This window comes from Gymnoscopelus microlampas, assembly GCF_963454915.1.
Source record: "Gymnoscopelus microlampas genome assembly, chromosome: 17".
In the NCBI taxonomy this organism is placed as follows: Eukaryota; Metazoa; Chordata; class Actinopteri; order Myctophiformes; family Myctophidae; genus Gymnoscopelus; species Gymnoscopelus microlampas.
The window spans coordinates 47378138-47396177 of NC_139954.1; the positions used below are offsets into that span (position 1 = coordinate 47378138).

The 18040-nt window shown below is 39.8% G+C and overlaps 1 long non-coding RNA gene across 1 annotated transcript; it reads left to right on the plus strand.

Annotated features, from left to right (window-relative positions):
* Positions 1-4743: 4743 nt before the first annotated feature.
* On the plus strand, positions 4744-5882 carry LOC311064846. The gene is made up of 3 exons (XR_014602758.1): positions 4744-4951; positions 5624-5699; positions 5842-5882. It is a non-coding gene; the product is annotated as an uncharacterized lncRNA (long non-coding RNA).
* The last annotated feature ends 12158 nt before the right edge of the window (positions 5883-18040 follow it).

The window sequence follows — 18040 nt, forward strand, 5'->3', positions numbered from 1 at the left end:
CACAATGGAAACAAGCCCTCGGCAAGAACGCGCTCGGCAACAGTCTGTCGTCTGCCAACTCCACCGCCCCCGTCAAGAAGGCCTCCGCCCCCAAGATCAACTTTGTCGGTCAGTAGGTCCCCTTTGAATTTTGACGTCTCCTGGCGGTATTTGACAATTACTTAATTCTTCACCTTGTTGCCATTATGCTCTGTACTGTGTTTTTGCTGTATCCCTGTTTGATTAGTATAGCTCTGCATTTAACCAGTTCAACCACATGAATCCTAGCGTCCCTATTCGGGGCTCGTCGTAATAGGCAAACATTCAGTGAAAACAAAAATCGTCTCACTACACGTCACAAGGCATTGTGTGAGCTTGTAGATCGGCAGAGATTGATGAGTGATAGAAAAGGACGGGGCCAATTACAGACCCCTTGCACACCCATCTAAGTATATAGGGTGTAAGTCATTGAACCCCAATGTAGTTATCACACAATGAATAAAGAAAACGACTTCCATATTCACTTTAAAAATGATAAAACATTTTTTTTTGGACAATTTGCACCTATAATGACATGCCCAAAATAGGGACACCAGGTTGAAAGTGGTTCAAAAACTCATCACTAATAAAGAGTGAAGCTGGTTTCACAGAGCGTGCTTTGCACTCAAAGGCTACATGCCAATGTCTGGATAAGTCTCTGCCAACTTGTGTAGTGATGGACGGCGACCAGGCGTGCGTTTCCAAACCTAACATTTCTTGAAGTTCTGTGCCTTGTAGAATAACAAGTGTATAACCTAGTTTAACCATGCAGTCAAATGGCCAATAGTTCACTCCTGGCCCTTGCAAATGGAAACGGTCATTGTTTTCCTTTTTTTTTAAATTATTGTGATTTATTGCATTTGTATGCTGTCCATAGTCAAAGCATCTGTGGACTAGTGACTCCTCAGTAAAATGTAAAATGGAATGTCACAGTTTTAACAATACTAAGAATCTTTGAATGGGAGTGTGTGTTAATAGTGATGTTTTGTTTGTTTTTGCATGATCAAAATTTTGATTTGCAAATTCTTATCGGTCAATCAATTCATTTTTTGTGTGTATTTACGATTAGAGGTTCGGTGTTCACTAATGTCTATGGTAAGTTTACGGTAACGTTAAGTCATAAGTTGATCATGCCGTCATATGTCCTGGCATTTCCTCTTCACCTGGTCTTTTAGAAAAAGGTGAACCCTGACCTTCAGGTGGAGGTGAAGCCTAGCATCCGTGCCCGTAAGATTCAGGAGGAGAAGATGAGGAAGCAGATGCAGAAAGAAGAGTTCTGGAGGAGGAGAGAGGTAGAGGAGCGCTGGAGAATGGAAATGAGGTACGATGAGGTCTTTGATGACCAGCTGATGTTTTTTTGTTTTTTTAACTTGCGTCTCCATTCTGGGGAAAACATCTGCCGAAAATAGTGCAGATGTATTTTCCACGGAGATTTGATGGAGAGGGGAAAACGGGAGGGAACCAAGTATAGACCGCTGGGTGATCCCAGTCGACTAAGTATATAGGGTTTAAGTGGTTCATCAGTGGACATTCTCCATGTCTAATCTGCTGAACTCCCAGGTCACTGTTTGTTTTTTTCTTCCCCAAACTGCTGAAACTTTCCAGGAAGAAGAGCACCACTGGGATGACAGACGCCGTATGCCCGACGAAGGCTATCCTCAGGGGCCCCCTGGGCCGCCCGGTCTCTTGGGGGTCCGGCCTGGCATGCCCATCCCTCAGCCTCAGGGACCTGTGGTAGGTCCTGGGTCCTCTGAATTTTTGGGCGGTGTAGCCGTCCCTATATGTGAGGTTGGGACATTGACATTTGTACCCCCCAAACCCTGCACTGTGATTGGCCACCCATTGTACACCCCTTCCACCCACAATGGGTGGCCCCTGGACACCCCCGCTGACTCTATTCAGCACTGTGATTGGCTAGCGAGACACATGATGAAATTAATAACCTATAAATATGACTATGCACTTTAGAAAAAGAAAAAAAAAATTTAAGTGAGCTTCCATCACTGTGATGACCACTGTGATGACCACACCGCCCACTTCACACTGGGTGTGATTTTTTACTATTTGAAATAAGAGCGCTTTGGCAAGTTATGGAAAAGTAAGTGTCTTCTGGTCTGTGGAATGTAAAATAAGAGCACTGTTGGCCTATAACATGCTGTTTTCACTAAAAATATAAAATAACAAGTGTTAAAGGTAGGGTAAGTGATTTTCTTTTGTTAAAATAAGTGTTAAATTAGCTCTATATTCTGATAGTATTCATTGCTATAGAGTGTTTGTTCAGTAACATGAGTCTCCATGTCTCACCAGCTCTTTATCAAACAACAACTATAATAACAATAATTGATAGGACATTATACCAAATATATTGATGGTGTTGCTAACAGTAAAGGTACCAATAATACAATTGTGTTAATAAATACTTTAAACTATATCTGCTCTGCTTTGTCTCTACTTATTATTCTTTTTACCATGTGGTTGAAAAGTGAATCTATATGTTTGGTAATGTATTTAGTCAACATTTACAATGAATACAGATGTGTGTTTTTTTTGGGGGGGGAATTACTATTCACGATCAGAAGGGTTCTTCACTACTAAAGCTGAACAAAAAGTGAAACTTTGGAATGTAACCTCTCATTAATGCCTAAGCCCATACACATATGAACATAATACACAAAAGTTGTTTGTTTAACTGACAATAATTTTTGCCTTCTACAATCTGGTGTTTTAATTTATTTGACCAACTTATACACTTAACGGTTTGATCCATGCAAGAGTCAAAGCTTGTAGTTGAAATTGTTGTCAGACTATAATCTCTGCCTGCTGGATGGAATGGACTTCAATCCCTCTACTGTGTGTAAAATTGTGAAGCAATCTCCATGGACATTAGAGCTTATCCAAAACTCCTGCCTGGTGATGACAAGTCTGTCACAATGTAGGCTAAACAATAGTTTTTCATTGTGGTATTGATGCCATTCAGTAACATTGATGTGCCTGATATGCTGGGGAGTATCTATTTTACAATATACAAAATGGTACGGCTTCAACCCAGCTACTAGCCAGGTCGACAAGTATCGTAATGGTTCCACATGTATTATATGGTGAGACATTCCCAAGTACATTACAAGGTATTTAATATCTATTATCAGGCTGGGGAAAATAGGTGCTGAATCTTATACTCACAAAACATGACATCATAATATAAGGAAAACGTGAAATGTCTTCTGAGTATGTACAACTTGTTTGCAAATAGCAGATAAGCCATTTACTCTATATACACATGGTATTGTCTCCTCACAATATCTCAGATCAGAACAATAAGGTGCTCAACATTGTAACACGGCCTTTTATTTATATGGTATATATTTTACCACGAATGTTTAGCAAAATGTCATGATTCCCAAATCATACCCCATCAACCAAGACTGTTAATAATGGAAAATTATATTATTGAGCATTGGAACACACGTTTAATTTAATGTTTAATATGTCCATAATGATTGATGAAGAGCATAGAGTTAAAAAAAAATAAGGGACAGCGCCCTCTATGTCTTGTCCGTCAGACTGCAGATGGACCCTTCAGATATCTTCCCAAATCTCGCGAGAGTGTGTTGCTGGGATAGAGAAAAGTCAATAACAAAGTTGATTTCCTCCTCATTTGTGTCTCTAAAAAAATCCATTTTAGTATGAAAATCTTGTACATATTGTGTGTCTTGTGACGATTGGGTCCAATATTTAGTTCAGTAACCATGGAGCTAAGGAATGGTTCAGAAGCTGTGTTCACGTTCACAAAATAAATATTGGAATTGGTCTATTTGATGCCTCTTTGTTATGCATCTTTTGGGAGGCCAAATACAGGCTTATATTTTTGTAACTGTCATTATTCGACTGTTCTCTTGGGATAAAAAAAACTAAAACAAAACAATTAAACGTCAACGGTATAGTTTGAATTACCGGCTTGCTCCTCCGGACGCGAAACGTAAAGTCTGGGGGGTGACAGATACATTTTTACACCCACCCTTTGTTATTGTGGTCCAAGTGAAGACGATGATTACTTTTAATTGAAAGTCATGTGTAATAATTAAAAGTAACTTCCCCTGCACTGTCTATGAATTGACCTTCCTTCTCTCCGTGTCTTCCGGGTTGCAGTTGGAGGTTCTTCACCTGCTGTCTCCAGAACAGAAGGCTGAGCTGCTACTGAGGCCTGAGGTTGCAGGCCTGGACAACGGGACCCTCAGCCTGGTCTTCCACAGCTTGATGACCGGTGGTCCTGGGCCCACCCCCACCTCCACCCCCGGATACACATACACCTCACATAGCCCCTACTCACCACCATCACCACCACAGAATAGCTTCAGAGAGGTTGCATAGCTTTAAATATTATACATTTCTTTCATCCAATTAAACTTTTACCAGATTGTTGATGGTAATCTTCATAACCTTAAACAATATTATTTTGTTCTTTTTGAAACACTTGCAGGTGGTGAATGGGTTGATGGGAGCTTTCAGACCTGTTGGGAGCCTCGTCAGTGAGTTTGTGTCTCTCACACGTGAGGTACATACAGCGTACATACATATACTATATGCATATATGAGAAGCCAATTACTTGTTTTTATATGACTAGTTTATTATGATTATGCATATTACATCTGCTAACCTGACATGACCCTGACATTCCTATCTATCTGTTGCTCTCCAGAGAAATGTATCTGAGATCGGAAGCATGACTCTGACCCAGACCCTGCTGAACTGGACCCTAGCTGAGCTGGCTGGCATGTACACGCCACATAATACGTCCATAGCCCAACCAATGGAAGAGTTTGATGTGACAAATGTGGAGGATTGGTTCAACCATGTTGTAACGCCACTATTACAGAGATTCTTACCCCATGGGCAACTCCCTGACCAAATCAAGTATGCCTTCCACCAAGTGTTGTAAGTACAATTCATATTCTTTCATACAGTGAGTAGATGCATGTACAGTCCAGCGTCCATGTCTTTCCAATTATGTTGTGCAGGCTAGTCTTGACCAAAGTCCCAGATTTTCCTGGATGAGCCGAGCTAGTTTAATTAAGAGTGCCGGTGGTGTTAGTGGACTTCTGTTTCCTTTCGCATTCAACACAACACAACACAAAATAATGGAAATCAACAAAAGGGCAACGTTTATTTATGGATTAACTCAAAACGTTTCTTTGAATATTACATGCGAGATAGCAAATATTGAGTGAGTAATAACTGGAATTGTTGATTGTAACCTTAAACAAGTGACCCAAGCAAGGCAGGACACAAAGATTACAAAAGGAAAGACAAACACAAGCCCTTTACTAAGATGTGAACACAGGGTAGGTGGCTGAACAAAGTACAAATTATTAAAGGGAACTTAAATACAAACCGATACAAGGAATTTGTCACTTTGTGATAGTGAACCTAACAAGACAAAGGTGAACAATGTCCTGATTTTGGAGTGATAACAAAGGTCAACCTGTGGCCACCCTCTGGTGGCCATCCAGAAATATTGCAGGTTATGTCCTTTGTAAGTCCCTTGTTTTGTCCACTGTCCATTATCTATGAATATGATGCTGATTATTGTGCTTGCTTGTTGAACAGCTATTTGGACATGGGCAATGACACCACTGAGGTCCAGGACACTTGCAGCATCACCCTTGAAGAAAGATCATGTGGCGTGAGAAGGCTTTATTAATTGTTTCTGAATTTCTTTAATTTAAATGTATTACACAAAGGATTCCAGATTCTATTCTAGATGTCGTCGGATAGGAAAGTCATGCCTGTACATCCATTATCCTTCTCCCCATCTCTTCTACCAGCTTACCAACGCAGTGGAAAATGTGGCCCGTTTCATGCACTGTGCATGTACAACTCTACTTTTCCCCCCCTCGTTTTAGAACTTCAGTGAGCTTGCGTCCCACTTCAGAGAAGTGTTTGCTCAGGTGGAGTCTCCATCCCTGACCCAGGAGAACCTGGAGGACCCAGACTTCATCAGGATGTGGTTCCAGATCAAACTGCTGCCTCTGCTGCCTACAGTTCCCATAAGCCTCCTCGACTGCCTCAGCTTTAAGAACTTCACCTGTCCTGTTTACCAAGCCCTGTGAGTTGTCCCGTTTATAAAGGGAATGCTATCTTCTCTAGAACATAACTGTTTCCCAAACATTTTTAGCTTGAGACCTGAAAGATACATTTGGTGACTTCCTGGGACCTAAACTTTTAAGAAAATTCATTATGAATTATAAAGTATGCATATTTAAAGAAATGATTTCTTAAAATCTTCTGAAAATCTTTTGTATTCCTTTTCCTTTTCTTTAATTTCTGAAAATCTGTTGATTTAAAAAAGAAAAAAAGGATTGTGGGACTTTGTTTATTTTTGAAAAAACAAAAAACAAGCAGGATATTTACTTTACCTTACTTTAATTCATAAAACCTGGTCTGTGACCCAAAAATGGGTCAAGAGTAAGACCGTACGTTTGGAAAACACTTATAGTCGAAATACACAAAATAGTCCCGGAATAATGATACATTTCTTTGCATTGCTGGGTCCAGAGTAAAAGATCTGAGTCATCATATGCGTTTCATGGATCCTGATCACAACCACAGCCCAGTGATGTACGAACACTTCATCCATTCCTTCTTGCTACATCACAACACGTCCGGTAAGTGAACCAAGTAGCCATAGCTAGAGACAAGCTCAGAGGACCATTTGTCTGCAGATGTACAGGAATTTCTGTTGCTTTCAGAGTACATTTTTGAGTAAAACATTACTCTATTCTAATACTATACTATTATAGCCTACACTGACTTGTGTATTTATCTTCAGATCCTCAGTGTGTCTCCTCATCCAGCCATAGTGCAGAATGGCTGGAGGAGAACTTTGGATTATTCTCCATGTTCGCCCCCATCACAGACTTCTATGACCTCAACCGTGACTTCTCTGGAGTGAGTGTGGATAATCTGAACATTTTTACTGAAAACATTGATTTGATTGTTTGTACTTGACACTACAATTTAAGTAACTTAATAACCTTTCAACCTGGCGTATATTTTGGGCATGTCATCACAGGATTGCAAGATTTTCAAAAACGTAATAGCTGATTTGCGAGTGTGACATTATAATTCGATTACGTATAAAATAGGGCTTCAGTGGTTAAATCTCATATCCTGCCCTCTCCTATTATGTCCTGTCTGTCTCTCTTGTCTTAAACGTGTCCAGATGGAGGTTCTACACCTCCTGACTCCGAAGCAGACCTCAGAGATGCTGCTGGTGCCTACTCCTCCAGAGAAAGACGTCATCATCCATGCAGTGTTTGACCATCTGACACAGTCTCAAGGAGACTTTCCTGAGTTCCTGCACCACCTGGTTCTGCTCGCTAGAGAGGTAACCTCATCTGTAGAGCGTCTTATGACAGCTTAAAAAACGTACAGCAAAATATAATAGTAATTATAATTATTATTATTATTATTATAATGCATGGACTTTTATTTTATTTCTTAGGTTAAGCCACCCTGTGATGTCTACCAAGTCATGTGAGTGTGTTGTGATGATGTTAAATGGCTTACATTTTAAAGGGGCTACACCATGAATGTAAAAAATATATATTATAAATAAATATTGCCCCCCAACAACCCCGTGGTCAACAATTGGTATTTTCTTGTGCGCCTGGCGTATTTCATCCAATTAAATGATAACTTCATGAAGACATTTGGAAAGTCTGTTTCCAATGTATTTTGCATTGTATTCTTGCATGTGAGGCTGTTGTCCTTTTACCATAATATTTAATATTGTCTGACCACATTACCACCAAGATAAAAGTCTTGTAAATGTATTGCATGAATGAACAGGTATCGCAAATAAAGTGATTCCAGTTGCATTTCTGATCTGGTGTCCCGTCTAATATGTCTCTATCCACTAATATGTCTCTATCCACAACGTCAGGCCTATGTCAGTGAGTCGTTCATCCCAGAAGAGAAAATCCAGGAGCTGGGGCCTGCGTCACGCAACGCCACTACTGATGACATCACCATGTGGAACATCACACAGATTGACACACTGTGTTCTTTAATGGACTCTTCAGATGGGGAGTGAGATTCAGCTCTGGTAAGTATACAAATGATCTTTGATTGATTGATGGTGTTATTGACAAATATACATGGGGGCGGCAGTGGCTCAGGAGGTAGAGCGTCTGTCTGTTTGTCTGTCTGGCTGGCTGGCTGGCAGGCTGGCAGGCAGTGTAATCAGTGTAAAAGTGAGAAAACATAATGTGTTGTGATTATATTTACACGTTTTTGCATGTGTGTTCGTAAATGTGTGCAGTACATGTATATGGCACTAACACATTTTTTGTCACCATCAAGGCCAAGGCCATCATTTCCAAGTATCTGACTAAGGCGGGCAACAGTCTTGGCAGTGCAGAGCTCAGTTGTGTCAAGGGACCCAACCTGTGTTCCCTGGATACCAGTGTCCTACAGACCATCTCAGAGGACACCCTCAGGTGAGGGGTGTTGGGGAGGGAGCCAGTAGTATCGTAAATCATGTTTACTTTAGTATTTCTTCACTACTTGCACACACTTGAACATCGACATTAATCCAAAAAACTATTATTATAAAAAATAAATTGGGAATATTTTGGGCTTTATTGACAGTGTATAGTAGAGCGAGACAGGAAACAGGGAGAGAGAGATGGGAAATGACATGCAGCAAAGGTTGTCGGGACTGGGATTCAAACTCGCGACACTCTGTCAGACTGTATTAGAGCCTATATATGGTATGCGCCTGGACCGCTAGGCCAACGGGCCCACCCAAAACTATTTTTAACCTAATTAACCCTGGCATCCGTATTTTGGGCTGGCAAAAATAAGAATCAATTATTATTTTATAGAAATAAAAGTCCTAATAATAATAATAATTCACGCATTTTCACAAATAAAAAAGAAAGTAGTAAAATGAGCATACATTTCTACAAGCAACATCGTACAGCAAATTATAAAAGAGTGATGTGTGTGATTCCATGACATATTAGCCAAAAGGTAAATAAGATATGTAAGGGACTGAATTTTAGAGACTGAATAAATTACATTTGTGGTTGAAAATGTGGTAGCGCTCTTTTGAGATGTGTGCTGTGTGTCTCCTGGTGTTTCCAGTAATTCCAGTTTGCTGGTAGTGTCCAGCTGTACGCTGGAGAAGAAGAAAGTGCTCTTTAACATCGCAGAAAAAGCCTTCTCTGGACTCAGCCGCACTACAGCTATCAGCACTACCAGCTTCCAGAATACAGAGCCATTTTTGGGTAAGCAAGCATTCATTCACATGTACATGCGTACAAACACATACTGTATATTGCAGTGGTTCTCAAACATTTCCATGTCAAGGACCCCAAGTTCATACACAACTGTCTGTACTGTACTGTATACCAGTGGTAATAGCCTAACTCAAACATCCTCACAATGTCTCAAATTTCTCACGCACGCGCACGCACGCACGCACGCACGCACGCACGCACGCACACACGCACACACACTTCAGAGATGGATAAATTCAGTATTTTCTTTATGACCTGTAGGTGGTGCATCCCTTTCCTATGTGAGAAGTGCCGCTGCCTCCAATGTCAACATGGACCTGGATACCTTTGTCAATCTGGACCCGAGTGTTGACGCGTGCGTCCTTGTGGTTGTACATCTGGGAAAGGCAAGTAGTTAATATATGTTTTTATAATATAATAATTTACTTTTTTGGGGGTGAACTATTCCTTTAAAACCCATAATGTTGAGTCCCTCAGGGCTCTATACTAATCCATTTTCTGTTTTCCGCTAGGTCGCATTGTGATGTTGTACCTTCAGTGTGGGCTGTGGTGGCGTTCAAACAGCAGACAATGACACTTCAAATCGTACTGCACATTACACCCAGGTTTGCCCCATATACATTATTTAACCATTTACTGGTTGTATCTGAGACCTTTTTAATGAGACATGTCCACTGTTTTTATGCCTTTATTTGACAGGACAGTAGGCTGACAGGAAATGGGGAGAGAGATGGGGAGTGACATGCAGCAAAGGCCGTCAGGATTGGGAGTCGAACCTGCGACGCGCTGTCAGGCTACATTGAGCCTAGGTGACATTTCTAGGTGAGCCCAGAAATGTCTACTGTTTTTGAATGAAACAAATTTAAGGTTTTAAGTCCAGAGCTCGATGAATGTTAGGGACCAAAAAAAAATCACTACCAATCAACTTAAAATTGCCTGAAACGTACTCCTAACAGGTTTTTGGGGGAACAATTTTTTTTTTTACACAATGGTGTCACTACCGAAACGAAAAAAAAAATACTAATTCCAGAGCTCGATGAATGTTAGGGACCAAAAAAAAAGTCACTACCAATCAACTTAAAATTGCCTGAAACGTACTCCTAACAGGTTTTTGGGGGAACATTTTTTTCCAGTCCAGAGCTCAATGAATGTTAGGGAACAAAAAAAAAGTCACTACCAATCAACTTTAAATTGCCTGAAACGTACTCCTAACAGGTTTTTGGGGGAACAATTTTTTTTTTGACACAATGGTGTCACTACCGAAACGAAAAAAAAAAATACTAAGTCCAGAGCTCGATGAATGTTAGGGACCAAAAAAAAAGTCACTACCAATCAACTTTAAATTGCCTGAAACGTACTCCTAACAGGTTTTTGGGGGAACAATTTTTTTTTTGGCCTCCACACTTAGTGATTTTTTCGGATTTAACTTCGTTTCGGTAGTGACACAATGGTGTCACTACCGTTCCCCCAAAAACCTGTTAGGAGTACGATTCAGGCAATTTAAAGTTGATTGGTAGTGACTTTTTTTTTGTTCCCTAACATTCATTGAGCTCTGGACTTAGTAATTTTTTTTTCGTTTCGGTAGTGACACCATTGTGTCAAAAAAAAAATGTTCCCCCAAAAACCTGTTAGGAGTACGTTTCAGGCAATTTTAAGTTGATTGGTAGTGACTTTTTTTTTGGTCCCTAACATTCATCTAGCTCTGGACTTAAAATCTTAAATTTGTTTCATTCAAAAACAGTAGACATTTCTGGGCTCACCTAGAAATGTCACCTAGGCTCAATGTAGCCTGACAGCGCGTCGCAGGTTCGACTCCCAATCCTGACGACCTTTGCTGCATGTCACTCCCCATCTCTCTCCCCATTTCCTGTCAGCCTACTGTCCTGTCAAATAAAGGCATAAAAACAGTGGACATGTCTCATTAAAAAGGTCTCAGATACAACCAGTAAATGGTTAAATAATGTATATGGGGCAAACCTGGGTGTAATGTGCAGTACGATTTGAAGTGTCATTGTCTGCTGTTTGAACGCCACCACAGCCCACACTGAAGGTACAACATCACAATGCGACCTAGCGGAAAACAGAAAATGGATTAGTATAGAGCCCTGAGGGACTCAACATTATGGGTTTTAAAGGAATAGTTCACCCCCAAAATGACTTTTTTTCTATCGATTATTATCTATCATATTATTGGCTTAGGAATGCGACAAAAACAAAACAATATCCATGAATTCAAGTCTCCATGGGGTGGCTAATCGATATTTTTTGGGTGAACTATCCCTTTAAGTGCTTAGATGTCCAGGTTAAATACCAAACTTTATAATTAGAAGAAATTAGACGAGTGGTTTCTTCTGTGTGTTGACTTTTATTCGTGCAGCATCAGGTTCCGTTTGCTGTCTCATTGTGTGGCTGGGTTCTGTTTACGCCCAGCTATTGCCTGGCCTTCAGCAGTAGCAGGACAGCACAAGCTCATTACCGCTATGTAGCGTCTACCTCACGCACAATGGATACAATAATTCAAGTTAATTGAATTGGAAGTGAACATAGCGCAAATGCAAATGACATTGACTAGATAATCCTCTTCAATCAAGTGGCATTATTGTGACACCATTGTGTCACTACCGAAACGAAGTTAAATCCGAAAAAATCAATAAGTGTGGAGGCCAAAAAAAAAATTGTTCCCCCAAAAACCTGTTAGGAGTACGTTTCAGCCAATTTAAAGTTGATTGGTAGCGCCTTTTTTTTTTGGTCCCTAACATTCATCGAGCTCTGGAAACGAAAAAAACATTACTAAGTCCAGAGCTCGATGAATGTTAGGGACCAAAAAAAAGTCACTACCAATCAACTTGAAATTGCCTGAAACGTACTCCTAACAGGTTTTTGGGGGAACAATTTTTTTTTTGGCCTCCACACTTATTGATTTTTTCGGATTTAACTTCGTTTCGGTAGTGACACAATGGTGTCACAATAATGCCACTTGATTGAAGAGGATTATCTAGTCAATGTCATTTGCATTTGCGCTATGTTCACTTCCAATTCAATTAACTTGAATTATTGTATCCATTGTGCGTGAGGTAGACGCTACATAGCGGTAATGAGCTTGTGCTGTCCTGCTACTGCTGAAGGCCAGGCAATAGCTGGGCGTAAACAGAACCCAGCCACACAATGAGACAGCAAACGGAACCTGATGCTGCACGAATAAAAGTCAACACACAGAAGAAACCACTCGTCTAATTTCTTCTAATTATAAAGTTTGGTATTTAACCTGGACATCTAAGCACTTAAAGGGATAGTTCACCCAAAAAATATCGATTAGCCACCCCATGGAGACTTGAATTCATGGATATTGTTTTGTTTTTGTCGCATTCCTAAGCCAATAATATGATAGATAATAATCGATAGAAAAAAAGTCATTTTGGGGGTGAACTATTCCTTTAAAACCCATAATGTTGAGTCCCTCAGGGCTCTATACTAATCCATTTTCTGTTTTCCGCTAGGTCGCATTGTGATGTTGTACCTTCAGTGTGGGCTGTGGTGGCGTTCAAACAGCAGACAATGACACTTCAAATCGTACTGCACATTACACCCAGGTTTGCCCCATATACATTATTTAACCATTTACTGGTTGTATCTGAGACCTTTTTAATGAGACATGTCCACTGTTTTTATATCTTTATTTGACAGGACAGTAGGCTGACAGGAAATGGGGAGAGAGATGGGGAGTGACATGCAGCAAAGGCCGTCAGGATTGGGAGTCGAACCTGCGACGCGCTGTCAGGCTACATTGAGCCTAGGTGACATTTCTAGGTGAGCCCAGAAATGTCTACTGTTTTTGAATGAAACAAATTTAAGATTTTAAGTCCAGAGCTCGATGAATGTTAGGGACCAAAAAAAAAGTCACTACCAATCAACTTAAAATTGCCTGAAACGTACTCCTAACAGGTTTTTGGGGGAACAATTTTTTTTTTGACACAATGGTGTCACTACCGAAACGAAAAAAAAATTACTAAGTCCAGAGCTCGATGAATGTTAGGGACCAAAAAAAAAAGTCACTACCAATCAACTTTAAATTGCCATTGTGTCAAAAAAAAATTGTTCCCCAAAAAACCTGTTAGGAGTACGTTTCAGGCAATTTAAAGTTGATTGGTAGTGACTTTTCTTTTGGTCCCTAACATTCATCGAGCTCTGGACTTTGTCTTTTTTTTTTCGTTTCGGTAGTGACACCATTGTGTCAAAAAAAAAATGTTCCCCCAAAAACCTGTTAGGAGTACGTTTCGGGCAATTTAAAGTTGATTGGTAGTGACTTTTTTTTTGGTCCCTAACATTCATCGAGCTCTGGACTTTGTCTTTTTTTTTTCGTTTCGGTAGTGACACCATTGTGTCAAAAAAAAAAATGTTCCCCCAAAAACCTGTTAGGAGTACGTTTCAGGCAATTTAAAGTTGATTGGTAGTGACTTTTTTTTTGGTACCTATCATTCATCGAGCTCTGGACTGGAAAAAATTGTTCCCCCAAAAACCTGTTAGGAGTACGTTTCAGACAAGTCCAGAGCTCGATGAATGTTAGGGACCAAAAAAAAAAGTCACTACCAATCAACTTTAAATTGCCATTGTGTCAAAAAAAAATTGTTCCCCAAAAAACCTGTTAGGAGTACGTTTCAGGCAATTTAAAGTTGATTGGTAGTGACTTTTCTTTTGGTCCCTAACATTCATCGAGCTCTGGACTTAGTAATTTTTTTTTCGTTTCGGTAGTGACACCATTGTGTCAAAAAAAAAATGTTCCCCCAAAAACCTGTTAGGAGTACGTTTCAGGCAATTTAAAGTTGATTGGTAGTGACTTTTTTTTTTGTCCCTAACATTCATCGAGCTCTGGACTTTGTCTTTTTTTTTTCGTTTCGGTAGTGACACCATTGTGTCAAAAAAAAAAATGTTCCCCCAAAAACCTGTTAGGAGTACGTTTCAGGCAATTTAAAGTTGATTGGTAGTGACTTTTTTTTTGGTACCTATCATTCATCGAGCTCTGGACTGGAAAAAATTGTTCCCCCAAAAACCTGTTAGGAGTACGTTTCAGGCAATTTAAAGTTGATTGGTAGTGACTTTTTTTTTGGTCCCTAACATTCATCGAGCTCTGGACTTCGTAATTTTTTTTCGTTTCGGTAGTGACACCATTGTGTCACTACCGAAACGAAGTTAAATCCGAAAAAATCAGTAAGTGTGGAGGCCAAAAAAAAATTGTTCCCCCAAAAACCGTTTCAAGTTGATTGGTAGTGACTTTTTTTTTGGTCCCTAACATTCATCGAGCTCTGGACTTGGTACATTTTTTTTCGTTTCGGTAGTGACACCATTGTGTCAAAAAAAAAATTGTTCCCCCAAAAACCTGTTAGGAGTACGTTTCAGGCAATTTAAAGTTGATTGGTAGTGACTTTTTTTTTGGTACCTATCATTCATCGAGCTCTGGACTGGAAAAAATTGTTCCCCCAAAAACCTGTTAGGAGTACGTTTCAGGCAATTTAAAGTTGATTGGTAGTGACTTTTTTTTTGGTCCCTAACATTCATCGAGCTCTGGACTTAAAATCTTAAATTTGTTTCATTCAAAAACAGTAGACATTTCTGGGCTCACCTAGAAATGTCACCTAGGCTCAATGTAGCCTGACAGCGCGTCGCAGGTTCGACTCCCAATCCTGACGGCCTTTGCTGCATGTCACTCCCCATTTCCTGTCAGCCTACTGTCCTGTCAAATAAAGAATTTTTTTCCCCGTTTCGGTAGTGACGAAAAGTGACGAGTGACGAAAACAGAAAAAAAATTGTTCCCCCAAAAACCTGTTAGGAGCACGTTTCAGGCAATTTAAAGCTGATTGGTAGTGACTTTTTTGTGATTTTTTTTCCCCGTTTCGGTAGTGACGAAAAGTGACGAGTGACGAAAACAGAAAAAAAAATGGTTCCCCCAAAAACCTGTTAGGAGCACGTTTCAGGCAATTTAAAGCTGATTGGTAGTGACTTTTTTGTGAATTTTTTTTTCCGTTTCGGTAGTGACGAAAAGTGACGAGTGACGAAAACAGAAAAAAAATTGTTCCCCCAAAGACCTGTTAGGAGCACGTTTCAGGCAATTTAAAGCTGATTGGTAGTGACTTTTTTGTGATTTTTTTTTTTCGTTTGGGTAGTGACGAAAAGTGACGAGTGACGAAAACAGAAACAAAATTGTTCCCCCAAAAACCTGTTAGGAGCACGTTTCAGGCAATTTAAAGCTGATTGCCAAAAATAGATCGTCTATTTTTGGCATCACTGAAAATAACGTACATGTAAACTGATATAAAACTGCTGTCATGTGCAGTTGGGGTGAAGAAACACAACCATTTCACTCCTAATAATACCTATTTGATTTGACATTCTGACTTGTTGCTGTAGCTGAGGCTTGAACCTGTTACCTGCGGCTCACTAGTCAGTGACTCCAAAAACCTCTTAGGAGCACGTTTCAGGCAATTTAAAGCTGATTGGTAGTGATTTTTTTGTGAATTTTCTTTTCCGTTTCGGTAGTGACGAAAAGTGACGAGTGACGAAAACAGAAAAAAAAATGTTCCCCCAAAAACCTGTTAGGAGCACGTTTCAGGCTATTTAAAGCTGATTGGTGGTGACTTTTTTGTGAATTTTTTTTTCCGTTTCGGTAGTGACGAAAAGTGACGAGTGACGAAAACAGAAAAAAAATTGTTCCCCCAAAAACCTGTTAGGAGCACGTTTCAGGCAATTTAAAGCTGATTGGTAGTGACTTTTTTGTGATTTTTTTTTCCGTTTCGGTAGTGACGCTACCGAAACGGAAAAAAAAATGTTCCCCCAAAAACCTGTTAGGAGCACGTTTCAGGCAATTTAAAGCTGATTGGTAGTGACTTTTTTGTGATTTTTTTTTTCCGTTTCGGTAGTGACGAAAAGTGACGAGTGACGAAAACAGAAAAAAAATTGTTCCCCCAAAAACCTGTTAGGAGCACGTTTCAGGCAATTTAAAGCTGATTGGTAGTGACTTTTTTGTGATTTTTTTTCCCGTTTCGATAGTGACGCTACCGAAACGGAAAAAAAAATGTTCCCCCAAAAACCTGTTAGGAGCACGTTTCAGGCAATTTAAAGCTGATTGGTAGTGACTTTTTTGTGAATTTTTTTTTCCGTTTCGGTAGTGACGAAAAGTGACGAGTGACGAAAACAGAAAAAAAATTGTTCCCCCAAAAACCTGTTAGGAGCACGTTTCAGGCAATTTAAAGCTGATTGGTAGTGATTTTTTTGTGATTTTTTTTTCCGTTTCGGTATTGACGAAAAGTGACGAGTGACGAAAACAGAAAAAAAAATGTTCCCCCAAAAACCTGTTAGGAGCACGTTTCAGGCAATTTAAAGCTGATTGGTAGTGACTTTTTTGTGATTTTTTTTCCCCGTTTCGGTAGTGACGAAAAGTGACGAGTGACGAAAACAGAAAAAAAATTGTTCCCCCAAAAACCTGTTAGGAGCACGTTTCAGGCAATTTAAAGCTGATTGGTAGTGACTTTTTTGTGAATTTTTTTTCCCGTTTCGGTAGTGACGAAAAGTGACGAGTGACGAAAACAGAAAAAAAATTGTTCCCCCAAAAACCTGTTAGGAGCACGTTTCAGGCAATTTAAAGCTGATTGGTAGTGACTTTTTTGTGAATTTTTTTTCCCGTTTGGGTAGTGACGAAAAGTGACGAGTGACGAAAACAGAAACAAAATTGTTCCCCCAAAAACCTGTTAGGAGCACGTTTCAGGCAATTTAAAGCTGATTGCCAAAAATAGATCGTCTATTTTTGGCATCACTGAAAATAACGTACATGTAAACTGATATAAAACTGCTGTCATGTGCAGTTGGGGTGAAGAAACACAACCATTTCACTCCTAATAATACCTATTTGATTTGACATTCTGACTTGTTGCTGTAGCTGAGGCTTGAACCTGTTACCTGCGGCTCACTAGTCTGTTCCCCCAAAAACCTGTTAGGAGCACGTTTCAGGCAATTTAAAGCTGATTGGTAGTGATTTTTTTGTGAATTTTTTTTTCCGTTTCGGTAGTGACGAAAAGTGACGAGTGACGAAAACAGAAAAAAAAATGTCCCCCAAAAACCTGTTAGGAGCACGTTTCAGGCAATTTAAAGCTGATTGGTAGTGACTTTTTTGTGATTTATTTTTTCCGTTTCGGTAGTGACGAAAAGTGACGAGTGACGAAAACAGAAAAAAAATTGTTCCCCCAAAAACCTGTTAGGAGCACGTTTCAGGCAATTTAAAGCTGATTGGTAGTGACTTTTTTGTGATTTTTTTTTTCCGTTTCGGTAGTGACGAAAAGTGACGAGTGACGAAAACAGAAAAAAAATTGTTCCCCCAAAAACCTGTTAGGAGCACGTTTCAGGCAATTTAAAGCTGATTGCCAAAAATAGATCATCTATTTTTGGCATCACTGAAAATAACGTACATGTAAACTGAAGTAAAACTGCTGTCATGTGCAGTTGGGGTGAAGAAACACAACCATTTCACTCCTAATAATACCTATTTGATTTGACATTCTGACTTGTTGCTGTAGCTGAGGCTTGAACCTGTTACCTGCGGCTCACTAGTCAGTGACTCCAAAAACCTGTTAGGAGCACGTTTCAGGCAATTTAAAGCTGATTGGTAGTGACTTTTTTGTGATTTTTTTTTTCCGTTTCGGTAGTGACGAAAAGTGACGAGTGACGAAAACAG